The sequence below is a fragment of the Macaca nemestrina genome, chromosome 10 (genome assembly GCF_043159975.1).
Source record: "Macaca nemestrina isolate mMacNem1 chromosome 10, mMacNem.hap1, whole genome shotgun sequence".
NCBI classification, from domain to species: domain Eukaryota; kingdom Metazoa; phylum Chordata; class Mammalia; order Primates; family Cercopithecidae; genus Macaca; species Macaca nemestrina.
In genome coordinates this window covers 135,539,826-135,559,122 of record NC_092134.1, presented here as the reverse complement: position 1 = coordinate 135,559,122, position 19,297 = coordinate 135,539,826, and the positions used below count along the sequence as shown (strand labels likewise).

Here is a 19,297-nt window from a genome sequence, read left to right as displayed (position 1 = left end):
CCAATCCCAAATGTCATCCTAGTAAGTTGTTTTGTGGATATTGACTAACTGACTGTAAAGTTTATATGAAAAGGCAGAAAAAGCAGAGTAGCAAACACAATATCAAAGAAGGACAAAGTTGGAGGACAGACATTACTCAACTTCCAGACCTATTACAAAGCTACAGTAAATAATACTATGTGATATTAATTATTTAGAGCGAATTTTTGAGTATGTGATATATAGAGATGTAATATGCACAAAAATAATAAACCCCAAAATGGTGGAAAGACTGAATCTCTATAGAAGTAAATTGCCTGTATTTCATTGAAATTAAGTTAGGATAAATCAGAAGTAGTTTTTGATAAATTAATGAACACATCGTAAGTCATAGAACAATTATTTTTAAAATAACTCAAATTATTTTCAAAATATTAAGGGAATTATACTAGAAAATATCCAGTAATACAAAAAAGCAGTAAAGAAGAAGCAAAGAAACAAAAAATAAAATAGGATATATATGTAAAACAAAATGCAAAAAGGCAGATGGAAATTAACCTCATTAATAACAACATTAATGTAGAGATGGTCAGTTAAAATTTTAAAAAGCAAGACCCAAGTATATGGTGTCTACAGGAGACCTACTTTAAAGTCAAAGATATAAAGAGATTGAAAGTAAAATGATAGAAAAGGAGATTCCAGGAAGACCTCAACTGTAAAATAGCTCACATGTCTACATTGAGACAAAATAGATTTTCAAACAAAAAACAATTTTTACATAGAAAAACATATATCTCATAGTGAGACAAGAGTCAACTGTTTAAGAAAATATAGCAATTCAAGCATGTATACACCTAACAACGTTTCAAAATATAGCAAAAATTGACAAATACAAGACAGAAATAGACATTCAATAATTTCATTATCCTGTATGCAATAATAAATAGAACAACTAAGCAGAAAAGTAAAGAAAAATGGAAGACTTAGCCAAGTGAATCAAGCAGTCTTAACAGGTATCTATATAACATGCCATTCAACAATAGTAAAATGCACATTCTGCTCAACAAAAACTTATATATATGTTCATAGTAGCATTATTCAGAAAATCGAACAAGTGAAAACCTATATGTTCAATAACTAGTAAATGAATGAATAAAATGATGTATATGTAATATTCAGCTAAATAAATGAAATATGGACAATTGTTACATTCTATGATTGCATTCATATGAATGCACAGAGTTGGCAAGTCTATGGAAAATAAAAGTAAACTTGAGTTTTCATAGGTCTGTGGTAGAGGAGGTAATTCAAAATGATTGCAAAAGGAAATAGAATTTTTTACAGGATGAAGAAAATTTCTAAAATTATTTTTAGGTTATCATCAAATGACTGTGAATATAGTAAAAATATTGAATTGTATACTTTAAATGAGTAAATAAATTGAATACACCATTTGCCAACTGACCTTCTGCCTCTTGCTTTTAAAGTTTTGTTACCCACCACCCCCAAAAGGCTTCTCTAATTCTCACTTTGAATAATTGTTTATTTCTTGTCTAGTATACCACATTGAATTTCGTATATCAAATTTTTAAGTTACCATACCTGGATGCTATGATTCATAATGAAAGAGGAAATTTTCACATTTATTTTATATACTTATTCAATGTAAATACTTTATGATACATTTTAATTATATTTGTAGAAATCTGACTGCTCAAAAAGACAAAAGAGGAACAGACATAAAATAAATAATTGATGTCATCCACCAATAAAGAATAAGTAACACTGGGTCATGATGCATGTTGTTCTTAATGTGTCGTTGGATTCAATTTATTAGTATTTTGTTCAGAATTTTTGCATTCATGTTCATCAGGAGTATTGAGTTGTAGTTCTCTTTTCTTGCAGTGTCTTTGGCTTTGGTATCAGGGTTAAATGGGTAAAGTTTGTGTTATATGAATTACATCTCAATAAAACTGTTTAAAAACAAAATGAATAAAAAATGAAAATATGAAAGGGACCACCACGCTTTTATTTTTAAAACCTTTATTGGTCATACTAATATCTGCAATTCTCCCCAGAAAGGTGAAATTATGTCTGATTAGCTATCTCTGAGAGTGGGGTGCTGAGGGACAGATGTAGATTAATGGTTTTCACTTAACTTTTTCTTCCATAACTGCTCTTATTCCGCAGGTCATTAAACCTATGTAAGAATTCTGACAGCAGCTAAGTCCATTTGAAGAAATATTAGAAGAATATTTACTACATATACTTACATTTTATTTTTTAAAAGCTGTCAGAAATTTAGGATTACATGTGGCCTTTTATTACGTGAATGAATTGTACAGTGGTGAACTCTAGGATTTTTGTGAAGTCTAGGATTTTAGTGCACCAATCACCTGAGTAGTGTACATTGCTCCCAACAGGTAGTTTTCCATCCCTCACCCCCTTCCCAACCTACCCTGTTCTGTGTCTCCAATGTTTATTATACCACTGTGTATGCCTTTGCATATCCATAGCTTAGCTCCCACATGTAAGCAAGAAAATGTGGTATGTGGTTTTTGATTCCCAAGTTACTTCAATTACAGTAATGGTCTCCAGTTGCATCCAAATTGCTGCAAAATACATCATTTCATTCTTTCTTATGGTTGAGCAGTATTCCACTGTATTCGTTTGTTTTCACACTGCTGATAAAGACATACCTAAGACTGGGTAATTTATAAAGAAAAAGAGGTTTAATTGACTCTCGGTTTCACATGGCTGGGGAGGCCTCACAATCATGGCAGAAAGCGAAAGGCACATCTTACTTACATGGTGGCAAGCAAGAGACAATAAGAGCCAAGCAAAAGGGGAAACCCCTTATAAAATCATCAGGTCTTGTGAGACTTATTTACTACCATGAGAACAGTATGGGGAAACCACCCCCATGATTCAATTATCTCCCACCAGGTCCCCCTACAACACATAGGAAATATGGGAGCTACAATTCAAGATAAATTCGGGTGGGGACATAGCTAAACCATATCATCTATAGCATATGTATACCAGACTATTTAATGTCTACATATTTGTATAGTTTTGAGGGTTTCTTCTGGAATTGATTTCTAGGTTTATTTTCCACCATGATCTAAGAAGATACTTAATATGACTTTGATTTTTAAAAACGTATTAAGACTTGTTTTATGGCCTATTACATGGTCTATCTTGGAGAATGTTCCATGTGCTGATGAGAAGAACGTATATTCTGCAGTTGTTGAGTAGAATGTTTTGTAAATATCTGTTAGGCCCATTTGTTCTAGAGTGCAGCTTAAGACCAGTGTTTCCTTCTACACTTTCAGCCTTGATGATCAGTCTAGTGCTGTCAATGGAGTGTTGAATTCCCTCACTAGTATTTTGTTGTTTTCTATCTCTTTTCTTAGTTCTAGTAGTGATTGCTTTATGAATCTTAAAGCTCTAGAGTTAAGTGCATATATATTTATAATTGTTACATATTTTTATTGAATTAATCATTTTATCATTATATAATGATCTTCTTTTTCTTTTTTACTGTTGTTTCTTTAAAGTCTGTTTTATGTTATATCGTTATTCTATCTGATATAAATAGCTATTCTTGCTCACTTTTGGTTTCCCTTTGCATGAAATATCTTTTCCACATTTTTGACCTTCACCAAATTGCCAAATCTCTCTTTAATAAATTGGCTCTATGTCTGTCAACTGGTTTAGGTCCAAAAACAGGATTCAAGGGATTGCAACTACCATCATAGTCTCTGATGTTATAGGCTTTTTTCTGCTTTTATAATAAAAAAATCTTGTTGGCTACCCAGCTATCTCAACTTAGGAACTATTCCATCTATTAACCATTCACCATAGTCTCTTGCTTCTAAAATATTTGTTACCAATTATCATAACTGCATCCATCTTTCCTCAGAATGTTTAGCATTGTTCTTGTGTAACTCCATCTCCTAAGTGTTGACTGGGCTTAGTAACTGTTTCTAATGAATTACATTTACCAAAAGTGATGGGATGTCACTTTCAAGATTAAGTACAAAAAGGTTCTAACTTTTACCTTGCTCAGTCCCTCTTGCTCTCTTACATTTTCACTGCTGCAAACCAGCTGCTATATTTTAAGCAGTCATATGTAGAAGCTCACATGGAAGAGAACTGAGGGAGGCAAGTGGCCAACAGCCCCCCAAAACTAAAGCCTTCAGTCAAAAAGCCCACATATAGCTGAATCCCAACAGTATCCATGTGAGAGAGTGTGGAAGAGATTTTTTTTCACCAGTCAAATCTTCAGATGAGACAATAACCCCTTTAGACACCTTCATTGAAGACCTTCAGCATATCCTGAGCTAGAAGACCCATCAAAGCTTGCTCCTATGCCTTACCCATAGAACAGTGAGCTAATAAAAATTTGTTTTAACAGTTAAATTTAAAGGCAATTTGTTAAGAGTTATATATAATTAATACAGCTTATAGAAACTATAAAGTTCTTAATTTATGGATGCTCTTAACCTAGTTATTATATTAAAACACATTTCTGCTAAAAATGATGTTTCTTACTTTAAAAGAACTATATCTCTTTTGACTAGCGATATTTATGTTACACTCAATTCTCCTGAGCTAAATTTAAAATTTAATTTAAATTCTACTTTGGAATATTAGCTGTTTCCAGGCTAACACAGACACACAGACACAAACACACACACACACACACACACAAAATGTTCATACATATATGGCATTCTAGGTGATTCAATGTGCAAAAGGCATAAGCTTTAACCATTATAGTTTTTTTCTAAATACTATTACTTTTTTTTCTTCTGGATAATCAGGATAATTTCTCTATACCTGCAATGTCTAATGTGGCAATTAAAAATCACTTGTAGGTGGTTCCAAGATGGCTGAATAGGAACAGCTCCAGTCTACAGCCCCCAGCATGAGTGACACAGAATGCGGGTGATTTCTGCATTTCCAACTGAGGTACCAGGTTCATCTCAGTGGGGCTTGTTGGACAGTGGGTGCAGGCCAGTGGGTGCCGCCCACTGAGTGTGAGTCAAAGCAGGGTAAGGCATTGCCTCACCCGGGAAGTGCAAGAGGTCAGAGAATTCCCTTTGCTAGCCAAGGGAAGCTGTGACAGATGGCACCTGGAAATCGGGTCCCTCCCACCCAAATACTGCACTTTTCCAATGGTCTTAGAAAATGGCACACCAGGAGATTATATCCTGCACCTGGATCAGAGGGTCCCACACCCACGGAGCCTCACTCATTGCTAGCACAGCAGTCTGAGATCGAACTGCAAGATGGCAGTGAGGCTGGGGGAGGGGTGCCCACCATTGCTGAGGCTTCAGTAGGTAAAAAAAGCAGCCAGGAAGCTTGAACCGGGTGAAGCCCATTGCAGCTCAAGGAGGCCTGCCTGCCTCTGTAGACTCCACCTCCGGGGACAGGGCATAGCCAAACAAAAGGCAGAAGAAACCCCTGCAGACTTAAATGTCCCTGTCTGACAGCTTTGAAGAGAGTAGTGGTTCTCCCAGCACAGAGTTTGAGATCTGAGAACAGACAGACTGCTTCCTCAAGTGGGTCCCTGATCCCCGAGTAGCCTAACTGGGAGGCACCCCCAGAAGGAGCAGACTGACACCTCACATGGCTGGGTACCCCTCTGAGACGAAGCTTCCAGAGGAATGATCAGGCAGCAACATTTGCTGGTCAGCAATATTCGCTGTTCTGCAGCCTCCACTACTGACACCCAGGGAAATAGGGTCTGGAGTGGACCTCCAGCAAACTCCAACAGACCAGCAGCTAAGGGTCCTGACTGTTAGAAGGAAAACTAACAAACAGAAAGGACATCCACACCAAAACCCCATCTGTACGTTACCATCATCAAAGACCAAAGGTAGATAAAACCACAAAGATGGGGAAAAAACAGAGCAGAAAAGCTGAAAATTCTAAAAATCAGAGCGCCGCTCCCCCTCCAAAGGAACACAGCTCCTCACCAGCAATACAACAAAGGTGGATGGAGAATGACTTTGACAAGTTGAGAGAAGAAGGCTTCAGATTATCAAACTTCTCCAAGCTAAAGGAGGAAGTTCAAACCCATCACAAAGAAATTAAAAACCTTGAAAAAAGATTAGATGAATGGCTAACTAGAATAACCAATGTAGAGAAGTCCTTAAATGACCTGATGGAGCTGAAAACCATGGCACAAGAACTACGTGATGAATGCACAAGCTTCAGTAGCCGACTCAATCAACTGGAAGAAAGGGTATCAGTGATTGAAGATCAAATGAATGAAATGAAGTGAGAAGAGAAGTTTAGAGAAAAAAGAGTAAAAAGAAATGAACAAAGCCTCCAAGAAATATGAGACTATGTGGAAAGACCAAATCGACATCTGATTGGTGTACCTGAAAGTAACGGGGAGAATGGAACCAAGGTGGAAAACACTCTTCAGGATTTTATCCAGGAGAACTTCCCCAACCTAGCAAGCCAAGCCAACATTCAAAATCAGGAAATGCAGAGAACACCACAAAGATACTCCTCGAGAAGAGCAACTGCAAAACACATAATTGTCACATTCACCAAAGCTGAAATGAAGGAAAAAATGTTAAGGGCAGCCAGAGAGAAAGCTCAGGTTACCCACAAAGGGAAGCCCATCAGACTAACAGCAGATCTCTTGGCCGAAACTCTACAAGCCAGAAGAGAGTGGGGGCCAATATTCAACATTCATAAAGAAAACAATTTTCATATCCAGCCAAATTAAGCTTCATAAGTGAAGGAGAAATAAAATCCTTTACAGTCAAGCAAATGCTCAGAGATTTTTGTTACCACCAGGCCTGCCCTAAAAGAGCTCCTGAAGGAAGCACTAAACATGGAAAGGAACAACCAGTACCAGCCACTGCCAAAACATGCCAAATTGTAAAGACCATCAATACTAGGAAGAAACTATATCAACTAACAAGCAAAACAACCAGCTAACATCATAATGACAGAATCAAATTCACACAACAATATTAACCTTAAATGTAAATCGGCTAAATGCCCAAATTAAAAGACACAGACTGGCAAATTGGATAAAGAGTGGAGACCCCTCAGTGTGCTGTATTCAGGAGACCCATCCCACGTGCAGAGACACACATAGGCTCAAAATAAAGGGATGGAGGAAGATCTACCAAGCAAATCGAAAACAAACAAACAAAAAAGCAGGAGTTGCAATCCTAGTCTCTGATAAAACAGACTATAAACCAACAAAGATCAAAAGAGACAAAGAAGGCCATTACATAATGGTAAAGGGATCAATTCAATAAGAAGAGCTAACTATCCTAAATATATATGCACCTAATACAGGACCACCCAGAGTCATAAAACAAGTCCTTAGAGACCTACAAAGAGACTTAGACTCCCATACAATAATAATGGGAGACTTTAACACCCCACTGTCAACATTAGACAGCTCAATGAGACAGAAAGTTAACAAGGATATCCAGATCTTGAACTCAGCTCTGCACCAAGCAGACCTAATAGACATCTACAGAACTCTCCATCCCAAATCAACAGAATATACATTCTCCTCAGCACATCACACTTATTCCAAAGTTGACCACATAGTTGGAAGTAAAGCACTCCTCAGAAAACGTAAAAGAACAGAAATTATAACAAACTGTCTCTCAGACCACAGTGCAATCAAACTAGAACTCAGGATAAAGAAACTCACTCAAAACTGCTCAACTACATGGAAACTGAACAACCTCCTCCTGAGTGACTACTGGGTACGTAATGAAATAAAGGCAGAAATAAAGATGTTCTTTGAAATGAATGGGAACAAAGACACAACATACCAGAATTTCTGGGACACATTTAAAGCAGTGTGTAGAGGGAAATTTATAGCACTAAATGCTCACAAGATAAAGCAGGAAAGATCTAAAATTGACACCCTAACATCACAATTAAAAGAACTATAGAAGCAAGAGCAAACACATTCAAAAGCTAGAAGGCAAGAAATAACTAAGATCAGAGCAGAACTGAAGGAGACAGAGACGAAAAAACCCTTCAAAAAGTCAATGAATTCAGGAGCTGGTTTTTTGAAAAGATCAACAAATTAATAGACTGCTAGCAAATACTTATACAGAAGAAAAGAGAGAAGAATCAAAAAGATGCAATAAAAAATGATAAAGAGGCAATCACCACTGATCCCACAGAAATTCAAACTACCATCAGAGAATACTATAACACCTCTACACAAATAAACTAGAAAATCTAGAAGAAATGGATAAATTCCTGGACACATATACCCTCCCAAGACTAAACCAGGAAGAAGTTGAATCCCTGAATAGAACAATAACAGGCTCTGAAATTGAGGCAATAATCAATAGCCTACCAACCAAAAAAAAGTCCAGGACCAGACAGATTCACAGTTGAATTCTACGAGAGGTACAAAGAGGAGCTGGTACCATTCCTTCTGAAACTACCTCAATCAATAGAAAAAGACAGAATTCTCCCTAACTCATTTTATGAGGCCAGCATCATCCTGATACCAAAACCTGGCAGAGACACAACAAAAAAAAAGAGAATTTTAGACCAATATCCCTGATGAACATTGATGCAAAAATCCTCAATAAAATACTGGCAAACGGAATCCAGCAGCACATCAAAAAGCTTATAAACCATGATCAAGTGGGCTTCATCCCTGGGATGCAAGGCTGTTTCAACCTAAGCAAATCAATAAATGTAACTCCAGCATATAAATAGAGCCAAAGACAAAAATCACATGATTATCTAAATAGATACAGAAAAAGCCTTTGACAAAATTCAACAGCCCTTCATGCTAAAAATTCTCAATAAATTAGGTGTTGATGGAACATATCTCAAAATAATAAGAGCTATTTATGACAAACCCACAGCCAAAATCATACTGAATGGGCAAAAACTACAAGCGTTCCCTTTGAAGACTGGCACAAGACAGGGATGCCATCTCTCACCACTCCTATTCAACATAGTGTTGGAAGTTCTGGCCAGGCAATCAGGCAGGAGAAAGAAATAAAGGATATTCAGTTAGGAAAAGAGGAAATCAAAGTATCCCTGTTTGCAGATGACATGATTGTATATTTAAAAAACCCCATCATCTCAGTCCAAAATCACCTTAGGCTGATAAGTAACTTCAGCAAAGTCTCAGGATACAAAATCAATGTCCAAAAATCACAAGCATTCTTATACACCAATAACAGACAAACAGAGAGACAAATCATGAGTGAACTCCCATTCACAATTGCTTCCAAGAGAATAAAATACATAGGAATCCAACTTACAAGGGATGTGAAGGACCTCTTCAAGGAGAACTACAAACCACTGCTCAAAGAAATAAAAGATGACACAAACAAATGGAAGAACAATCCATTCTCATGGATAGGAAAAATCAATATCGTGAAAATGGTCATACTGCCCAAGGTAATTTATAGATTCAATGCCATCCCCATCAAGCTGCCAGTGACTTTCTTAACAGAATTGGAAAAAACTACTTTAAAGTTCATATGGAACCAAAAAATGGCCTGCGTTTTCAAGTCAATCCTAAGCCAAAAGAACAAAGCTGGAGGCATCATGCTACCTGACTTCAAACTATACAACAAGGCTACGGTAACCAAAACAGCATGGTACTGGTACCAAAACAGAGATATAGACCAATGGAACAGAATAGAGTCCTCAGAAATAATACCACACATCTACAACCATCTGATCTTTGACAAACCTGACAAAAACAAGAAATGGAGAAAGGATTCCCTATTTAATAAATGGTGCTGGAAAAACTGGCCAGCCATATGTAGAAAGCTGAAACTGGATCCCTTCCTTACACCTTATACAAAAATTAATTCAAGATGGATTAAAGACTTAAATGTTAGACCTAAAACCATAAAAACCCTAGAAGAAAATGTAGGCAATACCATTCAGGACATAGGCATGGGCAAGGACTTCATGTCTAAAACACCAAAAGCAATGGCAATAAAAGCCAAAATTGACAAATGGGATCTAATTAAACTAAAGAGCTTCTGCACAGCAGAAGAAACTACCATCAGAGTGATCAGGCAACCTACAGAATGGGAGAAAATCTTTGCAATCTACTCATCTGACAAAGGGCTTATATCCATAATCTACAAAGAACTCAAACAAATTAACAAGAAAAAATCAAACAACCCCATCAAAAAGTGGGCAAAGGATATGAACAGACACTTCTCAAATGAAGACATTTTTGCAGCCAACAGACCCATGAAAAAATGCTCAGCATCACTGCTCATCAGAGAAATGCAAATCAAAACCACATTGAGATACCATTTCACACGAGTTAGAATGGCGATCATTAAAAAGTCAGGAAACAACAGATGCTGGAGAGGATGTGGAGAAATAGGAACACTTTCACACTGTTGGTGAGACTCTAAACTAGTTCAACCATTGTGGAAGACAGTGTGGCGATTCCTCAAGGATATAGATCTAGAAATACCATTTGACTTGGCAATCCCATTAATGGGTACATACCCAAAGGATTATAAATCATGCTGCTATAAAAACACATGCACACGTATGTTTATGGCGGCACTATTCACAATAGCAAAGACTTGGAACCAACCAAAATGTCCATCAATGATAGACTGGATCAAGAAAATGTGACACATATATGCCATGGAATACTATGCAGCCATAAAAAAAAGATGAGTTCTTGTCCTTTGTAGGAATATGGATGAAGCTGGAAACTATCATTCTCAGCAAACTATCACAAGGACAAAAAAAACAAACACTGCATGTTCTCACTCATAGGTGGGAACTGAACAATGAGAACACTTGGACACAGTGTGGGGAACATCACACACATGGGGCCTGTTGTGGGGTGGGGGGAGGGGCAGAGGGATAGCATTAGGAGATATACCTAATGTAAATGATGAGTTAACGGGTGCCGCACACCAACGTGGTACATGTATACATATGTAACAAATCTGCACGTTGTGCACATGTACCCTAGAACTTAAAATGTAAAAAAAACAAAAAAACAAAAAAAACACTTGTGGTTATGAGTTCCTCAAATGTGGCTAGTTCAAACTGAGATGTGTTATAAGTATAAAATATACTACAGAATTCAGACAAATTATAGAAAAAGAATGTAGAGTATCTCATTAATCATTTTTATATTGATTGCATCTTGATATAATAATATGTTGGATATGATGGTTAAATAAACTACGTTAGTAAAATAAATTTCACTTGTTGCTTTTTACATTTTGAAAATGTTCACAGTGAAAAATTTTTAACGACACATGGACTAGCATTATATTTATATTATATTAGACAGCCATTAATGCTCTATAATACAAATATTATTAATGTTCTATAATATAAATATTTTAACTGAGCTAATAATATTTGTTGGTAAGATAAGCAAGATGGCAGATAGAAAACTACAAGCTTTCTTTCCCCCATGAGCATTGAGTTAATACATTGATCAGTATACATCTGTGAGAACTCTAAAGACCAGTTGAGAAGCTACAGCAACCATACCACTGTAAAGTCAAGAAGGAATTTAAGCAAAAATGATAGAAAAATGTATGGCATTTGGCATGTCCATTCATGATCCCCCTGTTACACAGCAATCCATGGAGTAATAAAGAGAAAATCTCTGCCTCTCAATAATGGGGCTCATCTCTGGGATTAGAGCAAGAGTGGACTGTGTGTCAAACATTCTGGCTTATCTAGGGGTTTCCCAGGGATTAGTTCCTATTTCACCTAAGAGCACAGACAGGAACAGCAGCAGAGTTTGGAAGCTGCTTTACACAGGACAGCAACATATTAGAACTGCAGTTCTATAAGCAGACACCAAGGTGAACAGAGATCAGAAAAGATTTGAGAGGTCCTAGAACTTCCAGCTGAGGTGATTGGTGAAGACTGTCCTTTGCACAAATTTAGTACACAAAGACTGAAAGATATAGTTGTTTTTACAAATACCCAAATCCTAGAAAAAAATTTATAACCAACACAGAGAAGAGAGAAATATGGCCCTGTGATATCATAAAACATGTTTGGTCTTTGACCTTATTTCCTGACATACAATTTTTTAAATCCTTACAGTTTCCAAAGTGATGTATTTTTGTGTGCTAATGATTGACTGATGGCTGGCAGCCCCTAGGTAGCTGCAGGATGGGACTAGTTATCAGTAAGATCAAGGCAGGATTAGAATGTTGTGTCTTTTAGTCCTACCCCCAACCTCTGGGGATAGGAGAGAGGCTGAAGGTTAAGTTCATCACTACTGGCCAAGGTTTAACCAGTCATGTTTACATAACAAAGCCTAGATAGAAACCTCGAAAGACAGAGTTTGGAGAGCTTTCAAAAAGCTAAACATGTGGAGGCTTATAGGAAGATGAACAAAAACTCATCCATGTGTCAGGAGGTAGAGCACTCCAATTCCACAGGGGCAGAAGCTCTTCCACTAAGGATCCTTCCAGACTTCACCCAATGTATCTTTTAATCTGGACATTTATTCATCTCTTTAAAAATATCCTTTGTAAAAAAAAAAAAAAAAAAAAAAAAACTGGTAAATGTAAGTAAGTGTTTCCCCTGAGTTCTGTGAGCAGCTCTAGCAAATTAACTGAACTCAAGGGTCGGGGGGGCGGTCTTGAGAATGTCGATTTATCACTGGTTGATCAGATGTTCTGGCAGCCCAAACTTGCAACTCATGTCTGAAATTGGAAGGAGCAGTCGTGGACACTTAGCCTTCAACATGTGGAATCTGACACTAGTTTTAGGTAGATAACATCAGAATTAAATTGGAGGACACCCAGTGGGTATCTGCTGCACAATTGATTGCTTCCTTGTTGGTGGGGAAAGCCCCTCCCACATTTGGTCATGGAAGTCTTCTGTGTTGATCACTGTGGTGTGAAAGCAGAAGAAAAACACAGTTTGAGGTTTTATTTTTATTTTTATTTTTTCTACACACAATTGGTGTTAGGAGTGGGATTTGCTAGAATGGCCCTGGCTCATGGAAAGAATGGGAGGGTAGAAGACGACTAAAGGCAAAACTTACCAGTGGAATTTAGAGATGAATCCAACTCACAGGGAGTTGGTTCACTAGACACATAAAGAAATGCAAACTAATAAGAAAAAAGCAAAATATCCAATCATTTGGTTATTGTTATCTGTAACAGCTAACATGAAATGAAATGAGTGTGCTGGGTTTCACCTTGATGCTACATCAAGCTTAGATTTCAGTGAGTTTGAGCTTCATCACTAGCCTCAAAGCTGCCCCATAAGGGCAAAATTATTCAGGGACAACACAATTTGAGACCTGTGGTTACTATAAAGGTTATCAATGTGGGAGAAGGAAACAACCAAGAAACTATTAAAACTATTGGTCTTATCAGCTCCCTGAGGAACCTTTACTAAAATGCATTATAAGAGTAACTTGTATAGGAGAAGTGTCTTTTATTTTAAATGCAGAGTGGGAGAATATGTTTGGATTGATGCAGGACCCAGAGCTCACTATTGAACAATCACAGATGGCTATATGTGATTTTGACATACAAGAGGTTATTCCCAAGGGAACAGCCAACCTGGTGGATGAGATAAAAAAGCCACTGTAAGGTCTGCTTACCCTGAGAAGGCAGACTGTTCAACTCCATCTATAAATGTCAAGTGGAACACCACAGAAGAAGCAACTTCATATGCAACCCATGTGGGACTGGCTTTATGAAAACTGGAACTGAGACATTCACATTCTACATGCCCATTACCCAGGTCATGTTTAAAAAAGGGATGGGGGAATGCCCTTTTTGCATGGGCATTCATGTAAATGTACCACTGCAAAATCAAGTTATAGTCAGAGAGACCTTATCAAATTTGCTATCTCAGCTTCTTCTCATGAGTCTTACAAATGCTAATAAAAATAATAGGTTAAGAAAAGAATGGTGAAGAGTAGAGATTAAGGACTCATCCCAGGAAAGTGGAAATGTTTAAATAGTTATTAAGAAATAGGGCGAATTTTAGAAACCTTGATGAGGTGAAACTGAGAGGAAAATGAAAAGCAAAACTGATGGGACTCATCTCGGCAGAGTGGGAATCTTTAGATGCCTCTTCAGAAATAAAATGAGGGACTTTATCAAAGATGGCTGACTAAATGCAGCTGGGAAGTGCTGCTCTCACAGAGAGAAACCAAAATTTTGACTACACTAACATAATTTGAACAGATCTTTGGTGAGAAAATACCAAATGTGGATAGAGAAAAGACACAGTTGCTGAGTCTGAAGAGGGGGAAAGCTGGGAATCCCATGTAGAGTGCCCAAATGCTGTGGCCGGTTCCAGGCCCTAAACAGCACCTATCAAAGGGGTGAGTGAGTAAAGGGGCTGGAGAACTGCTCACTCTGCTGTGGACCTCTGGGATCCTAGTTTCAGAGGACTTCACTTTACCATGGACATGTGAGCTGGCAGGAGAATCTCCCCAGAGATTAGACAGAGAGAGATGAAGCAGGCACAGATCCTAGGACCTTTGACCATGCATCAGCTCCAAGGGAGATTGGCCATAAGCACACACCCCATAGGGCTGCCTGTCTCCCTCCCTTTGAGAGGCCCTGGCACCAGCTAACTGCTGGAGGAGAAGTGGGGACTGCTTCTCTGCGGAAATGGGGCACATCTATCCTGCAGGCCTACTTGCCCACTCGCCTGGCTGTCCTGTAGGAGTGTGTACACAGTGCAGCCTCTGCTGCCCAGCCTAGGTGCTTTGCTCCACCTAAGTGCTTTTGTTCAGACTAGGAGCCCTTCAGCTCCCACACTGCAGCCAGAACCCAACCCCCAGCATCTGGAGAGAGAGCACCATCAGGTCCTAGTACCCCGGGACAGCAGCCTGCAGCTCAGGAATACCAAGCTGGGGTCTGTGCTCAGCACTTAAACAGGGGAGGAGCCCATACTCTCAGAAAATGGCTAAGGCTGAGTTGAACAGGTTTGTGGACTGGCATGGGACCTAGTTGTGTCTCCCTCCACAGGGCTGGTCTAGTAAACATGTGGCCTATTTCCTGATCAGACATCTCCCCAGTGGAGCCTCATGGCCAGAACGACCTAACAACTGTAGGATATAATAAATTCCTCTTCAAATGTTTTAGTCTGTCAATTGTTAAGTACAATTAGTTCCGAGATCCTCTCCAAAGAACTAATGTATCAGTATGTTCAGCTCCCCTGTTCTTTGATCTGCATTTTAAAGTTTAACTTCCTCATTCTCTTCATCTCCTTGCCTCTAGTTTCAGTAAAAAACACCCTCCTAGCCTCTATCACCTGCTCCATCCTGAGTAACCTCTGGTCACCTGCTCCATCCTGAGTCACCCCTGGTCACCTGCTCCATCCTAAGTCACCCCTGGTCAACTGCTCTGACCCAAGTCATCCTGAGTCACCTGTTCTGCAAGCATCCTTCCCACCAAACTACTCACCCTGCCACTCCAGCTTATACCCCTGCTCTCTTTAAAATAGCCAATCAGAATTAGCTTAGACTGTGCAGTCCAACCCTAGACAATAGGGGAACAACACAGCAGTAGGGGCTACCTGTGTCATGGATAAGAACCCCTTCCCCTCCCTTGTTCAGGTGTACTCTCACCATTGCTCCATCCATGAGATGCACGCTTCTACAGAAGTAAATTGCCTTGCTGAGAAAATTTATGCTCAAGTGCTTTTTTTCTTTTTTTTTTAATGCACCAAAAATTTATTTCTAACACAACAAAAATATGGGCACAGTGCCAGTGATCTGAGGTGGCTCTCCCAAGGCTCACTAGCAGACCTGCTGAGGGGGTCACCTCTTCCCCTTGCATGCAGAAACAACTGCAAATTCAAAGATACTACAAAGAACCATGTGGCTGAACAAAAGCCTATCTACTGCCCATTGCTCTGAAACGCCATCTAGTAAATCAAACTACAACACCAAAACTCACTTCACTAATTATGCCCTCTGCAAAACTAAGGAAAAGACGAAGAAAGACCCTGTACAGAGCCTAAGTCCTCTGAAAATTTCCAGAAACAAAGTCAATGGACTATATTCAATTTACAACACAGTTAAAGGAATACCAGCCTTCCTAGATGAGAAAGAATTAGCACAAGAACTCTGGCAATTCAAAAAGCCAGAGTGTCTCCTAACCTCTATACAAGCCCACTAGCTTCCCAATAATGGTTCTAAACCAGTCTGAATTGTCTGAAATTACAGTAATGGAATTCAGAATCTGGATGGCAAAGAAAGCTGATTGAGATTGAGGAGAAAGTTGAAACTCAATCCAAGGGAGCCATGTAATCCAGTAAAACAATGTGAGAGCTGAAATATGAGACAGTCATCTTACAAAAGACCAAAACTGAACTTCTTGAGCTGAAATCTACTGAAAGAACTTCACAACACAATAAAAAATATTAGCAGCAGAAGAGACTAAGCCAAGGAAAGAATCTCAGAGTTTAAAGACAGTTTATTTGGATCCACTTACTTGGGATTATGTAAAGGGACCAAATATATGACTCATCAGCATTCTTGAGATAGGAGACAAAATAAGTAACTTAGAAAATATATTTGAAGATATAGTACACAAAAATTTCCCTAATCTTCCTAGAAAGGCCAAGATGCAAATCCAAGAAATATGGAGAACCCCAGCCAGATACTATACAATATGATCACCACCATGGGACCTAGTAAACAGATTCTCCAAGGTCAATGCAAAAAATAATAATAATAATAATAATAATAAATAAATAAATAAATAAAAATCTTAAAAGCAGCTAGAGAGAAGGGCCAGGTTACCTACAGAGGAAACTTCATCAGGCAGCAGCAGACTTCTCAGGAGAAACCTTACATGTCAGAAGAGATTGGGGACATACTTTTCAACATCATTGAAGAAAAGAAATTTGAACAAAAACTTTTATATCCTGCCTAACTGAGATTAATAATTAAAGGAGAAATAAAATCCTTCTCAGACAAGTAAGTGCTGAGGGAATACATTTCAATTGGACCAGCCTTAGAAGAGGTTCTTAAGAAAGTGCTAAACATAGATTTGAAAGAATAACACCTACTACCATAATAGCACACTTAAGCATGTAACCCACAGCCACTGCAAATCAATTACACAATGAAGTCTACATAATAACCCACTAACAATATGATGACAGGATCAAAATCACACATTTCAATAGTAACTTTAAATATAAGCGGGGTAAATGACCCATTTAAAAGACCTAGAGTGGCAGGCTAGATAAAAAGATGTGACAAAACCATCTGTTGTCTTCAAGAGACCCATCTCACATGTAACAATACCCAGAGTTTAAAAGTAAAAGTGTGGATTTAAATCTACCATGCAGAGAAGACAAAAAATAAAATAAAAAAGGCAGGAGTTGCTATTTTTATATCAGATAAAACAGACCTTAAACCAACAAAAATAAAGAAGAACCATAAAGAGCATTACATAGTGATAAAGGGTATAATCCAACAAGAAGCCCTAACTATCCCAAATATATACGTGCCCAACACTGGAGCATACATATTCATAAAACAACTTTTTGACCTATGCAAACACATAAGACAACCACACAATAATGGTGGGAGACTTCAAACCCCACTTAACCATGTTAGATCATCAAGGCAAAAAAATAACAAGGAAAATCTGGACTTAAATTCAATACTTGTTAAATTGGACCTAAGAGAAATCTACAGAATATTCCACCCAAAAAACACAGAATGTACATTCCCCTTATCTGCAAACGGAACAAATTCTAAGATCAACCACACTTGATTGGTCATAAAGCAAGCCTCAATCTATTGAAAAAAATTAAAATCATACCAAGGAAAATATCAGACAACAGTGCAATAAAAATAGAAATTAATACTAAGAAGATCTCTCAAAACTACACAAATACATGGAAGTTAAACAACTTACACCTGAATAATTACTAGGTGAACATCAAAATTAAGGCAGAAGGTCGGGCGCGGTGGCTCAAGCCTGTAATCCCAGCACTTTGGGAGGCTGAGACGGGCGGATCACGAGTTCAGGAGATCGAGACCATCCTGGCTAACACGGTGAAACCCCGTCTCTACTAAAAAATACAAAAAAAAAAAACTAGCTGGGCGAGGTGGCAGGCGCCTGTAGTCCCAGCTACTCGGGAGGCTGAGGCAGGAGAATGGCGTGGACCCGGGAGGCGGAGCTTGCAGTGAGCTGAGATCCGGCCACTGCACTCCAGCCTGGGAGACAGAGCGAGACTCCGTCTCAAAAAAAAAAAAAAATTAGGGCAGAAATTATTTAATTTCTTTGAAATTATTGAATATAGGGACAAAACTTACCAAAATCTGGGATACAGACAAAACAATGTTAAGAGGAAAGTTTATGGCCCTAAATGCCTTAATAAAATAGCTAGGAAGGTTTCAAAGTAACAATCTAACTTTGCACATAAAGTCCTAGGTCTCTCCAAGGACAACTACAAGACACTGCAGAAAAGAAGAACAAACCAACTCTAAACCAGAAGAAAAGAAATAACTAAAACTAAAGAAGAATGTAATGAAATTGAGATACAAAAATTTATACAAAAAGAATCAATGAAACAAAGAGTTGTTTCTTCAAAAAAATAAAATGAAATGAAATTGATAGACCCCCCTAGCTGGATTAACAACAACAACAACAAGAAAGAAGATCCAGATAAGCACAATCAGAAACAAAAAAAGTGATATTACCACTGATCCCACAAAAGATCCTCAAAAATTATTATGAACAACTCTATGACACAAATTACAAAATCTAGAGGAAACAAATTTCTGGAAGTGTACAATCTTCCAAGATTAAATCAAGAAAATAGGCTAAAACCCTAAATAGACCAATATCAACTTCTAAAATTGAATTAGTAATAAAGAACCTATCAAAAACAGCAAAAAAGTCTTCAGCAGATGGATTCACAAATTCTACCAGACATACAAACAAGAACTGATACTTAACCTACTGAAACTATTCCAAAAAATTGAAGAGGATATGCTTCTCACTAACGCATTCTATGAAGCCAGCATTAGCCTGAAACCAAAGTCTAACAGAGTCAAAACAAAGAAACTTCAGATGAATATTTCTCATGAACATAGATGCAAAACTCCTCAACAAAAGACTAGCAAATTCAATCCAGAAGCACACCAAAAAGTTAATACACCACAATCAAGTAGGCTTTAGACCTGGGATGCAAAGCTCATTTAACATATGCAAATCAATAAACATGTTTGATTCTCACATAAACAGAATCAAAAGCAAAAACCATATCATCATATTAATAAATGCAGAAAAATTCTCAATAAAATCCAACATCCCTTTATGAC

At 37.9% G+C, this 19,297-nt stretch overlaps 1 protein-coding gene across 2 annotated transcripts in view; it reads right to left on the bottom strand.

Moving 5' to 3' along the window:
• Positions 1 to 19,297, bottom strand: part of LOC105484236 (MKI67 FHA domain-interacting nucleolar phosphoprotein-like) — a 98,145-nt gene that overhangs the window by 40,962 nt on the left and 37,886 nt on the right. Inside the window, exon 5 of one of the 2 annotated variants that reach the window (XR_011609416.1) lies at positions 12,541 to 12,869. The exons of the other annotated variant lie outside the window; for it this stretch is intronic. The gene's annotated coding sequence lies outside the window, so the exon portion shown is untranslated. Of the gene's footprint in view, positions 1 to 12,540; positions 12,870 to 19,297 lie in introns of those variants that run through there. 2 annotated transcript variants of the gene reach the window in all.